The following is a 17588-nucleotide window of genomic DNA, read 5'->3' as shown; positions in this document are numbered from 1 at the left end:
CTTTTTAATAGCTGAGTAATACTCCATTGTGCATATGTACCACAACTTCCTTATCCATTCATCTGCCAATTGACATCTCGATTGCTTCCATGTCCTAGCTATTGTAAACAGTGCTGCAATGAACATTGGGATATCCGTGTCTATTTCAATTCTCGTTTCCTCAGTGTGTATGCCCAGCAGTGGGATTGTTGGGTCATATGGCAGTTCTGGTTTCATTTTGGAGATTCATATACACCAAAAACTAGGGGGCAACGTCTGAGGGCACATTTATCACTAGCTTACTTATGCACAACCTCATTCCATAAAGGGAATGAAGTGTTGTGCAACAATGACATGTACAATAAATAATGGCAAATAGTAAACTGGAGGAGCTGGAAGATCTAGATGAGGACAAAAGACTGATGCAAACTGAACCAAAGGACTTCAAGTGTGCTACGTGAGGACTCATCGGGTGTTACAGTCTGTTTTCCTCTGTGGCAGCAAGCCAAGCTGAATTCAAGTGTGAAAGGACCACAGACAGAAAAGAAGAAGCTTTCCCTAATAAAAATATCCTCTCTGAGTATTCATCACCACTCAGTTCACTGCACCCTAGAAAGTGAAACAATTTAATGGAGTTAATTTCCCTGGGTAGGAAACCAGCATTTATTGTTAGAGGATGGGGCACGGAGCAGGCAACTTTGTTGGTGAAAGGAGGTCAAGTTGGGAGGTTAGCGCCCTGAGGCTGAGACCAGAGTGGTAATGCAAGGATCTTGGCTCAGGGAGGGTGGCAGCCATGTGCGGATGGGGAGCTCTGATGACAGCTGTGACCTACACCACAGTTAGTTTTGTTTTTTTCCTAGTATTGGTCCTAGTGTAATAAATTACAAAATAAAAGGAGGCAAAGGAGTGCTTGGTAGAGAAATATGCACACTTAGTCCTAAGGAAAGAAAGACAGCTGGCAAGGGACGCCCTCTTTCTACAGAGTAATTTGTTGGTCTTTAGTTATAACAGGGTCATTCTAATGAAGCCAAACCAAGGCATGTGGAAGCGAAGAATTTAGGTTAGCCTGATTTTATTTCACAGTCTTTTGCAAACTTTCATGGGTCATATTGTGATGCAAGGCATTTATGTCTGCAGATGACCTTAGGTGCCCTCTCTGGGTTGCCTTGGCAGTGAGTGATTCAGCCAGCCCCCGGGGGGCTCCCCTTGCCAGGGAGAGGGGCTGTAGGTCTGAGCTCAGCTTCTTACCTGAAGCATGGCCTTTCTCCTGAGTGGGGTGGCCTGCAGTCCTGTGTGGATCTCAGATCTCTGGATGCTGGGTGCTGGCTTGCCCTGACAATTCTAGTAGACAGCTGGCATCTAAAGCTGCCCCGCCTCGCACCAGGAACCTGTCTGCTCTTCCTAACAGTGTCACCTTCTCCTGTGTGGCCTTATCAGAGGCAGAGAGGAAAGGGGCTCCGTGTCCTTGACTGGGATGTAAGCCGCACTGCTTGTCTAGTAGGATGCCCTGGCCCCCTCTCCGTGGAGACAGAGGGTGACCCCACCTCCTCTTATGTTGTGAGTCTAACTGTGCAAGCCTCCACTTCCCTCAACAAAGTCCTTTCTTTAACTTATATTCTGTGACATTGCCCTTCCCTCTAAGGTCCTTACAGACAGATAGCCATCCATGAGATCCATGTTTAGGACAGTTGTTATGAAGGTAACGAGTGATAGTCCTTATATCCTAGGTTTAAATCAGGACTCAGAGGTCCTTCCAAAAACTTACAGCAAAATGGCATTTGCTTCATGATTGAATATCCTCTTGAGTGCAGGGTGAACTCTCAACCTGGAGCTAACCAGCTCTTCTTAGGCATCATTACAGCCTTAACGGTAAAATGCTTCCTCTATTTAAATTCTAATCTCAGCCCTGTTAATGTGCTGCTCTCTGTAGGGAAGTACTAAGCAGGCCATAAAATGAAGTGTTTATGATCAGATTTCATACTAACTCCTGAATGAAAGATGCTGAGCTCTATGGGTGGTCTCGTCAAAGCAGTCACCGTCACTAATGATTATTTATCCATCTCAGACTGGATGCTCTGCTCCACTGGCTGTGTGCTGAGTGGATCCTAGTGCTGGTAACAAATATGAGTTCTAATGTCATGGAAACAGCAAAGTCTTATATGAGTGGAAAGTCATCACTCAATTATTTTTCTTTTTATTGTTGTTAGAACATTAGTTAATTCAATTCTGTCCTCTGAATTGAACTTTAACTATGATTAGTTTTATGACTGTGAAAGACATTGCTTATGAATGAGGGAAAATAGGGATTGAGTTGGTTTTTCACAAGTCTTTAAGCTTTGTGCCTGAACATAGCAGAACTTGTTTTTGTCTTCATTTTTATTAGCATAGTTTATTGTGTAGATTCAAATAGGTCATGAGTCCATAATGTCCTGTAAACAGAACATCTGCTTAAAATCAAAGGCCCCATTATGTGTTTAGCTCACTTATAGATATTGAGCACTGTCTGTCTGCCATTTTCAGTATTAACGAAGGATTTTATTAAGCTTTAGACAAAAATATTAAGTAAGATATAACACTGAGTGCTAGTTAAGTTGAAGAGCCATACAAAAACAGAATAATTCTAATAATAGACTGAGGATTATACATTATAGGAAGATTTGCTCTTTTTAGTTTTTTTTTTATCCCTAGCTGCATTGAATTTTATTGATCATTAATTATAATCTTAAGTTCAAGACATGTGTGGTTCAATATTTTTAAATAAGATGAACATCCAGGAACCCACTGCCCATTCCCTGAACAAGGACATAACTGAAAATAACATCTGCTCATATGATTACTCTTTATAGTAAAGTAGCCTGTATTGCCTTTATTGGTTGCTTTCATTATTATTATCATACTTATAATTTTCTTGAGCTAAGCAACACTTGCAGATACATTTTAGAACTCTATTGGCTATTCAGTTTTATACCCACAGACTATGTAAACTGCATGTCATAGAAGATTAAACTAATACAGCCAAATCTGTACACTTTTGATCTGTCAAATGTTACCATGCTTGTCTGGGGGTCCTCTATTTTCAGTTTCAACCTCAACTTCATACTTAATGAGAGAATGGTACTCCTAGCAGGTGTCAACATCCCACGTTCCTAGACTTCCTAACGGTTTAGTTCCCGTCTTTAGTTCATTCATTTGTTCATCCATTCATTTATTTGGAGAACGTTTCTCGAGAACTGAGAACTGAGCTTGCCTCTAGGGTTTCAGATGCCAAGGTGGGGAGACAGAGTTGCAAAGAGATCACTATACCAGGAAGTGATGCTTCTGACAGAAGCTCTGTTTGGTCAAGGGGCCGAGGGCTGTGCTGTCTGTCCTGGAAGGATTAGGGAATGCCCAAGCAGCTCATTTTTCGTATGGAGAGGTTTCTGGATGAAGAGAAGTGGAGGTTTATGCAACAGTGAATCAAGTTACTCTAATGGAGAACAGGAGGGAGACTTGAAACAACTTTTTAGGTGCCTCTCGACCCAGATAATCACGATGGTGTGATCACTGACCTAGAGCCAGACATCCTGGAATGTGAAGTCAAGTGGGCCTTAGAAAGCATCACTACGAACAAAGCTAGTGGAGGTGATGGAATTCCAGTTGAGCTAGTCCGAATCCTGAAAGATGATGCTGTTAAAGTGCTTCACTCAATATGCCAGCAAATTTGGAAAACTCAGCAGTGGCCACAAGACTAGAAAAGGTCAGTTTTCATTCCAATCCCAAAGAAAGGCAATGCCAAAGAATGCTCAAACTACCGCACAGTTGCACTCATCTCACATGCTAGTAAAGTAATACTCAAAATTCTCCAAGCCAGGCTTCAGCAATACGTGAACCATGAACTTCCTGATGCTCAAGCTGGTTTTAGAAAAGGCAGAGGAACCAGATATCAAATTGCCAATATCTGCTGGATCATGGAAAAAGCAAGAGAGTTCCAGAAAAACATCTATTTCTGTTTATTGACTATGCCAAATCCTTTGACTGTTTGGATCACAATAAACTGTGGAAAATTCTGAAAGAGATGGGAATACCAGACCACCTGACCTGGCTCTTGAGAAATCTGTATGCAGGTCAGGAAGCAAAAGTTAGAACTGGACGTGGAACAACAGACTGGTTCCAAATAGGAAAAGGAGTACGTCAAGGCTGTATATTATCACCCTGCTTATTTAACTTTTATGCAGAGTACATCATGAGAAACCCTGGCCTGGGAGAAGCACAAGCTGGAATCAAGATTGCCAGGAGAAATATCAATAACCTCAGATATGCAGATGACACCACCCTTGTGGCAGAAAGTGAAGAGGAACTAAAAAGCCTCTTGATGAAAGTGAAAGTGGAGAGTGAAAAAGTTGACTTAAAGCTCAACATTCAGAAAACAAAGATCATGGCATCTGGTCCCATCACTTCATGGGAAATAGATGGGGAAACAGTGGAAACAGTGTCAGACTTTATTTTTCTGGGCTCCAAAATCACTGCAGATGGTGACTGCAGCCATGAAATTAAAAAACGCTTACTCCTTGGAAGGAAAGTTATGACCAACCTAGATAGCGTATTCAAAAGCAGAGACATTACTTTGCCAACAAAGGTCCGTCTAGTCAAGGCTATGGTTTTTCCTGTGGTCATGTATGGATGTGAGAGTTGGATTGTGAAGAAGGCTGAGCACCGAAGAATTGATGCTTTTGAACTGTGGTGTTGGAGAAGACTCTTGAGAGTCCCTTGGACTGCAAGGAGTCCAACCAGTCCATTCTGAAGGAGATCAGCCCTGGGATTTCTTTGGAGGGAATGATGCTGAAGCTGAAACTCCAGTACTCTGGCCACCTCATGTGAAGAGTTGACTCATTGGAAAAGACTCTGATGCTGGGAGGGATTGGGGGCAGAAGGAGAAGGGGACAACAGAGGATGAGATGGCTGGATGGCATCACTGACTCGATGGACGTGAGTTTGAGTGAACTCCGGGAGCTGGTGATGGACAGGGAGGCCTGTCGTGCTGCGATTCATGGGGTCGCGAAGAGTCGGACACAACTGAGCAACTGAACTGAACTGAACTATTTCTCTGAAAGCCTGCAGGTCTTCAAGTTGTTTACACCTGCTCATAGCCAGAGAAAGAAAAAGTATGAAATTGTGCTGAGACCCCATCCCTTGGCTAGGGTTTATTCTGTAGGATACTACTGGAGCTACATTTTGTGGGCAAATGGAAAGATATACTTCCAACTGTCTCAGAATGTGCAATGGGCAGATAGAAAGAGCAGCAAGCATATAATCATGACAAGTCTTTGTGGTTCTAACATCTTTACTAACCCCACTTTCTGTTGAAAGTGTATTGCAATGTCAGTAATATTACAATGCTGACCAGAAGTCATTGCCCTTCTATCTTTTACACACCACTCAATTCTGTGTCTTTTCTCAATGGAAATACAAAGTGCATTTGGAAGTCCCCCAGAATCAAACAGAATACAGCGTCTCTTGAGGTTTCTGCTTCATCTGCTTGTTAGAGATAATGGGAGGAGAGCTCAGTGAATAAAGATTAGGAAAGTATCGTTTGGGTGTACAGTCTACATAATGATGTCATAGAAACAATCCTTTGTTTCTTACAGTAATCCAGTCAAAGGCTTATCATAATGTGATTCTATAGCCAGACCAGACAGCAGATTTCTGTGGACCTGAGTCTCTCAATTAGATTTCTGTGGCTTTGCCACAGGAAGCCATCAGAGGTTAAAGACTTAATTTTTCTCAATCGTGTGTCCTGAAGAAAAATGATCAGTATGCAGTTTTCCGAACTGCCTCTCTGTCTGGTAACATTTTATTTTCTCTGCTTTCTCCTATCATTGTCATTATGGTTCTTCATTGTTACAATCGTGATGAATGGGGGGGGGGGGGGCGCTGTTGTCTTTGTTCTCACGTTCTAGAATTATCCTCTGGTTAGGAGCATCTTCCCTGGGTGCCAGAGAGCCACAGTTCATCTGGACTGGCCCGGAATCTGTGAAGAGCCCTCTGTGGTAGTTACCCAGGTTGGGTTCACAAATTACACTTCTTCTTCCCCCTCAGAAACATTAGTCTTAAAGCCATCCCCATCTCATGGTAAAGAAAGCTATTCAGAAGTTTTATTTAAACTTTCTCTTAGCCGATGGGCTGCTTTCATGGAATATACTGAAAATTATTTTCAGATTTCAAAGAGACTACCCAGTACTTAGTGGGCAAAGGTAAGACTCAGCAAGGCAGTGAGTGATGAGGAGCAGGGCACGTCAGACTGACACTCTAAAGAGTTTAAAGTGCTCTTTTCATGCTGAAGCTTTCTATTCTCAGGAGTATTAGAATAACGTTGTCTTATTTGACTTCTTTCAACTCCATGGTGGCCTCAGAAGGTGGAGATTTTGATATCCTGTAGTTGCCAATCCTTACCTTCAGGATCTGTGCCCTGGGAACAGACCGTGATTTATAATGATGCCTGTAGAAAGAGGCAGGGAGACCTAGAAACCCAAGAACTAGGGTTCCATTTCTGCATCCTCCTTTGATTTTTAGAGTGAATGGGATTGGCTTTTTAAATTCATTTCACTTATAACAGTTTTTCATTTAATAAAAGTATGGCAACTTGTGTTTCCCTCTGACACCTTCTGGGACAAGGTGGGAAAAGGTGAAGAGAGTCCCTGTTCATCACCCCACACATGGTGGGGGTGATTATCCCTTCCCTTCCCTTTGAAGACACATATTCACAGAACAAAAGCACTGAAAATCTTTTTTGAGTTATGATTGAATTAATAAATGCTTTAGCAAGCTTTACTGAGTTTCTTACAAATTCTCATTTACTCCTCATTACAACCCTACAACGTGGATAATGTTTTCATCATTCTGTTTTACAGACAAGAACACAGAGGCACAGAAAGGCTAAATAATTTGCCTGAGGTTTCACAGCTAGTAAGATGTGAAAAAATACTCAAAGTCTCAGAATATTGCTTTCTTTAGGGCCTTTGGGGCCTTTGTTCCATGCGGAATAGGGATTGAAACTCAGTAGTGTGCTCCAAAGTGCGTGTTTTGAGTCCCTGGGCTTCACTTGCACTCCTGTCTGATGCTGGCTGGCCCTTCTCTTGGGAAAACATATGCTGCATATGTTTTCCCAATATATGCTTGAGCAACATATCCCCCAAACAGCAGAAACCAAAATACAGAACAACAGGCTCATACAATCTCTTTGTAATAGCAGACGATATGTAATTTTGGCCCACTACTTTCCAGGTAGTATTTGCAGGTAAAGTGAGCCCTAATCCTAAGTAGGGCCCTCATGATTCGGAAGGTGCCAGAAACTGAGATTATTGGCATTTTTGCTGACCCTTTCTAAGTTAGAAAACTTGTATCCATGGGCTTAATCCCTCAAAATATAAATGAAAGAGAAACAAAATGAAGTGACTTCTCAATTGTAAACTCCAAAGGAAAGTATAGAAAAATCAATGATGGTGTTTAGATAGTCAAGGTCAAAGAATTCATTTCCTTTTTCAGAATGAACCACTTTTACTGTGTCAGACTTTATAGCCTTGTATAATTTATGTACTCCCTTGATGTTGGAGGCATTTGGAAACTTAGTGAACTTGCTCTAGGAAATCATAATCACCAATTTTTTGAATTTTGGGTCCTCCATTGGGGATTATGTTTAATGCTCCTTTTATAATTTCAGTGTACTATGTGACATCTTACTAATGAGTATTTTCCTCTAATGTGGCATTAAGATTAGAGACCCATACTATGTTAATTTGTAGCAAAATAAAAGTTTTTGTTGACTTGTTCAATTGTCCTTGTCTTTAATTCCATGTTCCAATTTAAGGCAGGGAATAATTTGCTGAACAGTCTATTCCTTCTGAATCTCAGAGAACTAGTTGGAACAAAGACCTATCCCAGATGGTAGCATTCGCTTTCTTTCTTTCTTTCTTTTTTTTTTTTTTTTACCCAATTTTAAAGTCTTGTTTAATATTGAGGCTCTCTAAGCACTAAATTCCATAGCTCCCCAGCTGTAATGTAGATAAAGAAACTAGTTGGTGAGTGGAAGTAGCTCAGGAATGGGCAAAGAACTAACATATCTTGAGTTTTGTGTACCGGGAATTGTGCTAATGCTTTATACATTTTTTCATTTAATTCTCAAACCAAACATATCAGGCAGTAACTAATCACTCCATTTTTATAACTAAAGAAAGCAATATTCTAAGACTATTTTTCCCAAGGGCTCAAATTAGCTAAGGACTGAGACTGAGAATCAAACATAGGTCTATCTGATTATGAAATGCATGTTGCTTGCACCAAACTGTTCACCATGATTCACAAGGCCTTAGGTTGTTCATTTATTCATTCAGTTCACACATTTTTACTGAGCACCTGCTCTGTGCCAGGAATTCATCTAGTCCTTAGAGATGCAGTAGTGGTTAAGATAGGAATTATGACTCTTCTGAAACTTTGCCTTTAAGGATGGGAATGTGGCCAGACAAATTGAGGGGAGAAGATACACACTACACAAATAAATAAGTCAACATTTCACAGTAAATTGGTTTAGAAAAATAAAACTGGAGGATGCGATAAGAGAGTGATGGGGTCTACTTTAAATTGAATGGACAGGGAGGACCTTGTTGAGCGTGACACTTAATGTGAGCTTCAGATGGTCAGCAGGAATGGTCCTCTAGAAGAAGAGCTCCCAGGCAGAGGAAGAGCTTGCAGAAAGGCCCTGAGGAGGAGATGGTGACGTGGGAAGCTGAAAGAAGGCAAGGGGGTAGAGAGTGCTGAGAAAGGAGAACAGGTAGGAAGTGCGGTTGGAAAGGGACGTGGGGCCCAAATCCCATAGACCTTGTGGGCCCCAGTAAGGTACTTAGATTAAAGATGCCTGGGCCGGAGTGCGGTGGGGGGAGTGAGTTTAAGCAGGGATGTGATATGATTTGTTCATTTGTGAGATACAAAGAATGAATTAAAACAGGAACTGTGGGGGGCCAGTGACAAAATTATAATAACAATAGCCCAGGTAAAGTTTGCTGGTGCCTTGACCAGTGGTGGTGGAGATGGGGAGAAGTGGACTGTTCAGGGATGCATCCTGGAGACAGAGTCTTTGGAACTAGCTGATGCCTTTATATACTAAGTTCAGTTACAAATAAAATAGGTGACTTAAAAAAAACTCAGGTATCATTATCACATAAAATTATATTATTTTCAGATGTACAACATGATGGTTTGAAATGATCACCGCAGTAAATCTAGTTAATATCCGTCTCTACCACACATAGTGACAAGCGTCTTTTTTCTCGTGATAAGAACTTTTAAGGTCTACTTTTAGTAAATTTCAAATATACAATACAGTATTATTAACTACAGTCACCACGCTGTACATTATATCCCCCAAATTGTTTATTTTGTGGCTATAAGTTTGTATTTTTTCACCACCTTCACTGAAATGAATGACTTTTAAATGACAATTAGTATTTTTTGGCATCAACTTTACCCTTAAAAGAATGGGAATGGCTTGGAGTTCAGTTGTATAAGTCTCAGTTTCACAATAGCCAATTGTTAAATGTAATTGGGAGAAGATTCCATTCATATAATAGGATACATTATAATATATGAAGAAAATAAATGCATTATTAAGAAAACCTGAATTAAATAGACATGTTTTGCTTGTTCCAGGAAGGAACAGTTTAATCAAATTGTAAGGCTTCAGTTCTTTCCAATTATTCTAGTGATATAACACAGTTCTAACCATAATCCCCCATTTTTCTGAAACTGAAGGGATGTCTTTTAAATGCATTTGAATGAATAAACAGTTGGTAATAATGAAGGGAAAATTGCCCTCTGAGACACTGATGTGGCTTATAAAGCTGTAATGACTAGAACAGATAATAATGGCATAGGAATCAGAAGAAAAAAAATCTATGGAGTAGAACAATAATTCTAGACATAAATATATAAAGTTTTGGTATACAATAAAAAATTAAAAATGAGGTATGATTTTGTAGATCATTTAGTAAATGGTGTTTAGACATTTGGTTTAAAAATTGTAAGAAATAAGCTATATTTTATACCAAGAAATGCTATATATTAAATATTTAAATGTGAAAAAATCCTTTGAAAGTACAATAAGGAAATTTAAGTTTTTTAAATAATCTTGAAGGAGGGGGAGGTTCTTTGTAAGGATGATGTCAATGACAGAAACCAAAAAAGAAAAGAAAAATTGTGAACATTTTTTATTAAAAAACCAAGAAAATTAATAACAAATGAAAAAATTGGGAAAATATATTTGACACATTATTTTGGCAAGTGATTACTATCTAGTGAGCTGTGAAGTAAAGATTAGCTATTCACATAAGTAGAGATTTCACAAAAGGACTAATACAAATACCAAAAATGAAGAGTGTTCCATCGGCAGAACTAATTACGGAAGAACAACTAAAACATCAGTGAGATCTCTCCATGGGATTCTCCGGGCAAGGGTACTGGGGTGGGTTGCCATTTCCTTCTCCAGGGGATCTTCCCGACCCAGGGATCGAACCCAGGTCTCCCGCATTCCAGGCAGATGCTTTAACCTCTGAGCCACCAGGGAAGCTTTTAAATTGGCAAAGACGATAAAATACCCAATGCTGGTAATGGTGGGGGGAGAGGATGATTTAATACATTTTTGACAGGAATGAAAATTTATACATTTCCCAAGGCAGTTTGGCAATATGTAAAAACTGTATATCTTGCTTCTAAGAATTTATCTCAGAGGTCTAAAGATGTGTGAAGGAGTCATCTATTAGATTATTTATCACAGCATTCTGTATAAGAACCAAAATGTCCAAAAGGAAGATTTATTACATACATTATGGTGTAGGGATAACAATGGAAAACAGTCATTAAATATGATAGGGTAGAAGTGTATTTATTGATGTAAAAAGACCTCCACAATATATTTCAAATGTAAAACACAAAGCTTTTACAGCAGTATGTTAAGTATGATCTCTGTCTCATTTTTTTTAATTGGGGGTGTATGTACAAAGTTTGTTTATCAAGTTGTCTCTGAGTGTGGTGAAAATTGTTTTTGCTCTCCTTTTTACATATCTAATTTAAAAACATTTCCATCATGAAAGTATTTTAAAGTATTGTAGCCAAGATCATGTTCTCTGAGTTCAACTGAACCTGTGCATATCCACTAAGTGTCCATTGATACTGGTTACCTAATTAAATCTCAGGCTTCCTCTTATAAAATGTACATCATAATAATACCAAGCTGAAAGATGGTTGTGTTAAAGTAATGCATTGAAAAGTGCATACCATATTTTTGTCAGAGTTAACGCACTTTACTTTTTACAGTTGGTATTTTATCAATAATGAAAACTGCTCTTTCAAAATAGAAAGGATTGATTCTACAATTCAATGAGAATTGGAAAAAATAAGCATCAGCTCCTCTTCTTGGAGGGTCAAAACCAGTAAATTTTCTTTCTTATTTTTCACCTGTCCCTGACACGGTCTCTGGATTGTGCGAGGCAGGTTGCCACCAGCCAGGGCAAGGCAGTCAGCGCTCCTTGCCAAGATTATAAAACCACCTGGCCATTACCGTTTCTGGGTGCGATCTCTGAGGGTTCCACGTGCTCTTCAGTTTCAGTTGGTCAGCTGTGAAAGTACTTGATTTTGGAGGAGAAAAATAGACTAAGAATAGCACATGAAAACACCACTAAGTAGTCTTAATGTTTCCCTAAATGATGGGCAAACAAGATAGAGCATATTCAAGCAACAGAGAGCGCCTTGAAAAGTCTGGTTTGGTGCAAAGAGTTTGTGGTACAAGCACAGCGCATGTAATTCCTTCTGAAGCATGCTAGGAAGAGGGCGGGCGCCAGTCTGGGGATTGTTTGTCATGAAAGGAAAGGTGTCTTTGTTCAGACCTGTGGTCATGGCATGCATGTTTCAAGAAATAATATTTTCTAAAGTGGAGCCTTTTCGGCTTTTGCTCGGCTTCACATACAGTCACATGGGGCTTAAGATGCGGAGGGAGGGTCGGTGATGGCTCAGGTGAGTTGTCTGTCGTTGTGCTTTTGATTGCTCACTCTCCTTTTCTTCTCTTGCTCACTTTCTTCTTTCTCCTTATCTGTGAAACACATTCATCCACTGCTATCAGTTTTTCGTCGAGGAATGGTGGATATCCCAGTTCTAAGGGGTGCTTCATCCATGCTCATTAAACATTTTTGATGTGTTTAAACATATCCGTCCATCTGAAGACTGCAGGCAGGACAGTAGTGAGTTACGGTCTCTCTTTGCTCAGTTAAGGAATATCACCAGCATTTTTTTTTTTTTTTTTTTACTTTTACTTTTTTTTTATTTATTATTTTTTTTTCTTCCAATTTTATTTTATTTTTAAACTTTACATAATTGTATTAGTTTTGCCAAATATCAAAATGAATCTGCCACAGGTATACATGTGTTCCCCATCCCGAACCCTCCTCCCTCCTCCCTCCTCCCTCCCCATACCATCCCTCTGGGCCGTCCCAGTGCACCAGCCCCAAGCATCCAGCATCATGTATCGAACCTGGACTGGCAACTCATTTCCTACATGATATTTTACATGTTTCATTGCCATTCTCCCAAATCTTCCCACCCTCTCCCTCTCCCACAGAGTCCATAAGACTGTTCTATACATCAGTGTCTCTTTTGCTGTCTCGTACACCGGGTTACTGTTACCATCTTTCTAAATTCCATATATATACGTTAGAATACTGTATTTATGTTTTTCCTTCTGGCTTACTTCACTCTGTATAATAGGCTCCAGTTTCATCCACCTCATTAGAACTGATTCAAATGTATTCTTTTTAATGGCTGAGTAATACTCCATTGTGTATATGTACCACAGCTTTCTTATCCATTCATCTGCTGATGGACATCTAGGTTGCTTCCATGTCTTGGCTATTATAAACAGTGCTGCGATGAACATTGGGGTACACGTGTCTCTTTCCCTTCTGGTTTCCTCAGTGTGTATGCCCAGCAGTGGGGTTGCTGGATCATAAGGCAGTTCTATTTCCAGTTTTTTAAGGAATCTCCACACTGTTCTCCATAGTGGCTGTACTAGTTTGCATTCCCACCAACAGTGTAAGAGGGTTCCCTTTTCTCCACACCCTCTCCAGCATTTATTATTTGTAGACTTTTGGATCGCAGCCATTCTGACTTATCACCAGCATTTTTAAAGGGACTTTCCGTCTAGTCCTTTATGCTGGAAGTTAAGAAAGTGGATCAATCCCAGGAACTGGCCAGTGCAGGGTTGTTTTTTTTTTTTTTTTTTCCATTAGGCATTCATTTGAGTCACAAAAGAAGAGCTGGATTCAATAAGATATATGCAGAATGACAAGTGGCTTATTTAACTTAATATGGAAAAATATAAAATAATGGGAACTAGGTCAAAAATGGCAAAAAGGATTAGAGCTTAAATAGAGACAGGCTTCCAGACAGTGAAGGGAAGAGGATCTGGCAGTAATAGTGTCTATAAAGGCCGGCCCATCAGCTTCATGTCTGGCAGTAATTAGGAGGCTAAGGAACACCGCATGAATCTGCTGAGGACAGGATGGAAGGACAAAGGGTTCTTGGGCTCTGTGGAGCGGCATGACTTTCCAGAGGAAGAGGAGAGCTTGCAGGAGACAGTCCCCCAAGGTCAGAGGAAACAGCAGGGGCACCTCCTCTTTGGCTCTTTGTGGGTGGTCGGTTGCTCCACGCATGACAGCAGACAGCGTAGTGGGCGGAGGGAGTGGTGAGCGGTGCATGAGGTTTCCTCCATGACCTGTTGGGATTCAGACATCCCAGCCATGATTCTCCAGTATGCCCCCTGTGGGTCTCGTGGCCCACCTCTCACTGCTGATTTCCACCCGTCTCCTTAAAACTAGACTCCAAGAAGGAGTCAGCTATTTAGTAGGGTCTTTCTTAGTTATGACACCTCCAGCTTCCTTAACATCTTGCTACTGAATCTTTCTCCCCGCCATCCTCCTGCCTCCCAGGGATGCCAAACACACACAGACATGACAGCCTTCTGGACTTCAGCACTGAGCTCTCTGAGACTTGCCAGTCTGTTCCGTTATTTAACCAGGACACATACCAGCTGGGTTTAAGAGTGCAGCTGGATGCCTTTCAAGGCTCATCTGAGCCTCAGCTGTGGTGTATTTTTTTGTGTGTTTGTCTACGTCAGGGATGCCAGTTCATGCTGGGAAGCTGAGCAGGGATCCTTTTTCTTGCATTTACTCTGCAGAACACCATGTGCAAGGTGGTGTCCAGTCATCACTCCAAGATGGTTAGGATTGCTACCAACAGCAGGGGAATGAACTGTGCAAGAAGAACCATAGGCTCAGGTAGACACAGAGAGCTCTGGGATTGGAATTAAAATGTGGCTCTCTTCTGCAGATTGGGACAAACACACTGTCCTAGGAAGAGAGGGAAAGGCACAGTCCACATGGGGCCTTTGTTGAGTCAGTCCTCAGCAGGGGTGTGGGAGGACCTGAGGCATCTAGGGACATAAGAAGAGCTATCAAACAGCTGAGCTTAGCAAGATCCATACTAAGGGAGGGAAATTAACTCTTGTGGGTCACCTGAGATGCCTATAGTGTCTGCTACCAGGGAGAACTTAGCATTGGTCTACATGTGTCTTATTTTTAGGACAATCAAGTTTACATGGCAGTCCTAGTGACTTCGCATGACTGTTCAATATCCAGTTGTAGAACAATGGATATTGTAATTTGGATATTTCTTTCATGTTTGCCTTTAGGATACTTCCTAGCAATCAAGATATATGAGGATGCTGTGAAAGTGCTGCACTCAATATGCCAGCAAATTTGGAAAACTCAGCAGTGGCCACAGGACTGGAAAAGGTCAGTTTTCATTCTAATCCCACAGAAAGGCAATGCCAAAGAATGCTCAAACTGCTGCACAATTGCACTCATCTCACACACTAGTAAAGTAATGCTTAAAATTCTCCAAGCCAGGCTTCAGCAGTACGTGAACCATGAACTCCCAGATGTTCAAGCTGGTTTTAGAAAAGGCAGAAGAACCAGAGACCAAATTGCCAACATCCGCTGGATCATTGAAAAAGCAAGAGAGTTCCAGAAAAACATCTATTTCTCCTTTAATGACTGTGCCAAAGCCTTTGACTGTGTGGATCACAATAAACTGTGGAAAATTCTGAAAGAGATGGGAATATCAGACCACCTGACCTGGTTCTTGAGAAATCTGTATGCAGGTCAGGAAGCAACAGTTAGAACTGGACATGGAACAACAGACTGGTTCCAAATAGGAAAAGGAGTATGTCAAGGCTGTATATTGTCACCCTGCTTATTTAACTTATATGCAGAGTACATCATGAGAAATGCTGGGCTGGAAGAAGCACAAGCTGGAATCAAGATTGCTGGGAGAAATATCAATAACCTCAGATATGCAGATGACACCACCCTGATGGCAGAAAGTGAAGAGGAACTAAAAAGCCTCTAGATGAAGGTGAAAGAGGAGAGTGAAAAATTTGGCTTAAAGCTCAACATTCAGAAAACGAAGATCATGGCATCCGGTCCCATCACTTCATGGGAAATAGAGGGGGAAACGGTGGAAACAGTGTCAGACTTTATTTTTTTGGCTCCAAAATCGCTGCAGATGGTGACTGCAGTCATGAAATTAAAAGACTCTTACTCCTTGGAAGGATAGTTATGACCAACCTAGATAGCATATTCAAAAGCAGAGACATTACTTTGCCAACAAAGATCCGTCTAGTCAAGGCTATAGTTTTTCCAGTGGTCATGTATGATTGTGAGAGTTGGACTGTGAAGAAGGCTGAGCGCTGAAGAATTGATGCTTTTGAACTGTGGTGTTGGAGAAGACTCTTGAGAGTCCCTTGGACTGCAAGGAGATCCAACCAGTCCATTCTGAAGGAGATCAGCCCTAGGATTTCTTTGGAGGGAATGATGCTGAAGCTGAAACTCCAGTACTCTGGCCACCTCATGTGAAGAGTTGACTCATTGGAAAAGACTTTGATGCTGGGAGGGATTGGGGGCAGGAGGAGAAGGGGACAACAGAGGATGAGATGGCTGGATGGCATCACTGACTCAATGGACGTGAGTCTGAGTGAACTCTGGGAGTTGGTGATGGACAGGGAGGCCTGGCGTGCTGTGATTCATGGGGTCGAAAAGAGTCGGACACAACTGAGCGACTGTACTGACTGACTGACTGAATCATCCCTTAGAAAACTAAAGTGAATTCACTCAGTCAGAAATAAGCTTTGCTTTGGGCATGGAGAAGTGTAGCCATCAACAAAAGACATATAAATTTTTGCCCTCAATGCTCATGCAGCCTTGTGGGTGATCAGGGAAAACACAAAATAAGGTATTCCATATGGGGAATAGATATAGTCAAAGCTATGGTTTTTCTAGCAGTCACGTATGGATGTGAGAGTTGGACCATAAATAAAGCTGAGCGTGGAAGAATTGATGCTTTTGAACTGTGGTGTTGGAGAAAACTCTTGAGAGTCCCTTGGACAGCAAGGAGATTAAACCAATCAATCCTAAAGGAAATCAGTCCTGAATATTCATTGGAAAGACTGATGTTGAAGCTGAAACTCCAATACTTTGGCCACCTGATGCGAAGAACTGACTCATTAGAAAAGACCCTGATGCTGGGAAAGATTGAAGGCACAAGGAGAAGGGGACGACAGAGGATGAGATGGTTGGATGGCATCACCAACTCAACAGACAGGAGTCTGAGCAAGCTCCAGGAGTTGATGATGGGCAGGGAAGCCTGGCGTGCTGCAGTCCATGGGGTCACAAAAAGGCAGACATGACTGAGAATCTGAACTGAACTGGATATAGGGTATGATAGATGGTGATAAGTACTATGAAAAATAAGACAAGAAGGACATGGGTAATATTAGGGAAAGGACTGAATTTGACATCTTGAAATATCCAAACATCTAATAATACGCAAGCATAATTTTGGATATCTGGGTGATTATTGTCTGTTATCTTATAGACACTCCATTTATATGAATAATATCCTTAGGTTTGTATAGTACAGTATAATTTTCAAAGTATTTTCATATCCACAGACTGGCCCTTTGCCAATTTCACATAGATAAACAATTTGCTCTGGTCAGGCAAAGATTTGAAGTGTATTAAATTTGGACTTTACATTTAGGTAACTTAGTGGGGAAATCAGAGAAGGCAATGGCACCCCACTCCAGTCCTCTTGCCTGGAAAATCCCATGGACAGAGGAGCCTGGTAGGCTCCAGTCCATGGGGTCACTAGGAGTCGGACACAACTGAGCGACTTCACTTTGACTTTTCACTTTCATGCATTGGAGAAGGAAATGCAACCCACTCCAGTGTTCTTGCCTGGAGAATCCCAGGGATGGGGGAGCCTGGCGGGCTGCCATCTATGGGGTCGCACAGAGTTGGACACGACTGAAGCGACTTAGCAGCAGTAGCAGTGGGGAAATGCCCTTTTACATCTTTGAATGTCTTGCAGTGAACTGCATCAATCATTCCTTCATGAAACAGAAGAGTGAGACATCTCTCGAGTGGGCTGGTGGACTCTTGAGAAGGCCTGGAATGAGGAGGAGTCATGGAACACAG

Source organism: Bos javanicus, chromosome 20, assembly GCF_032452875.1.
Source record: "Bos javanicus breed banteng chromosome 20, ARS-OSU_banteng_1.0, whole genome shotgun sequence".
NCBI lineage: Eukaryota > Metazoa > Chordata > Mammalia > Artiodactyla > Bovidae > Bos > Bos javanicus.
The sequence above is the reverse complement of the archived record's forward strand: the minus strand, read 5'-3'. Positions refer to the sequence as shown.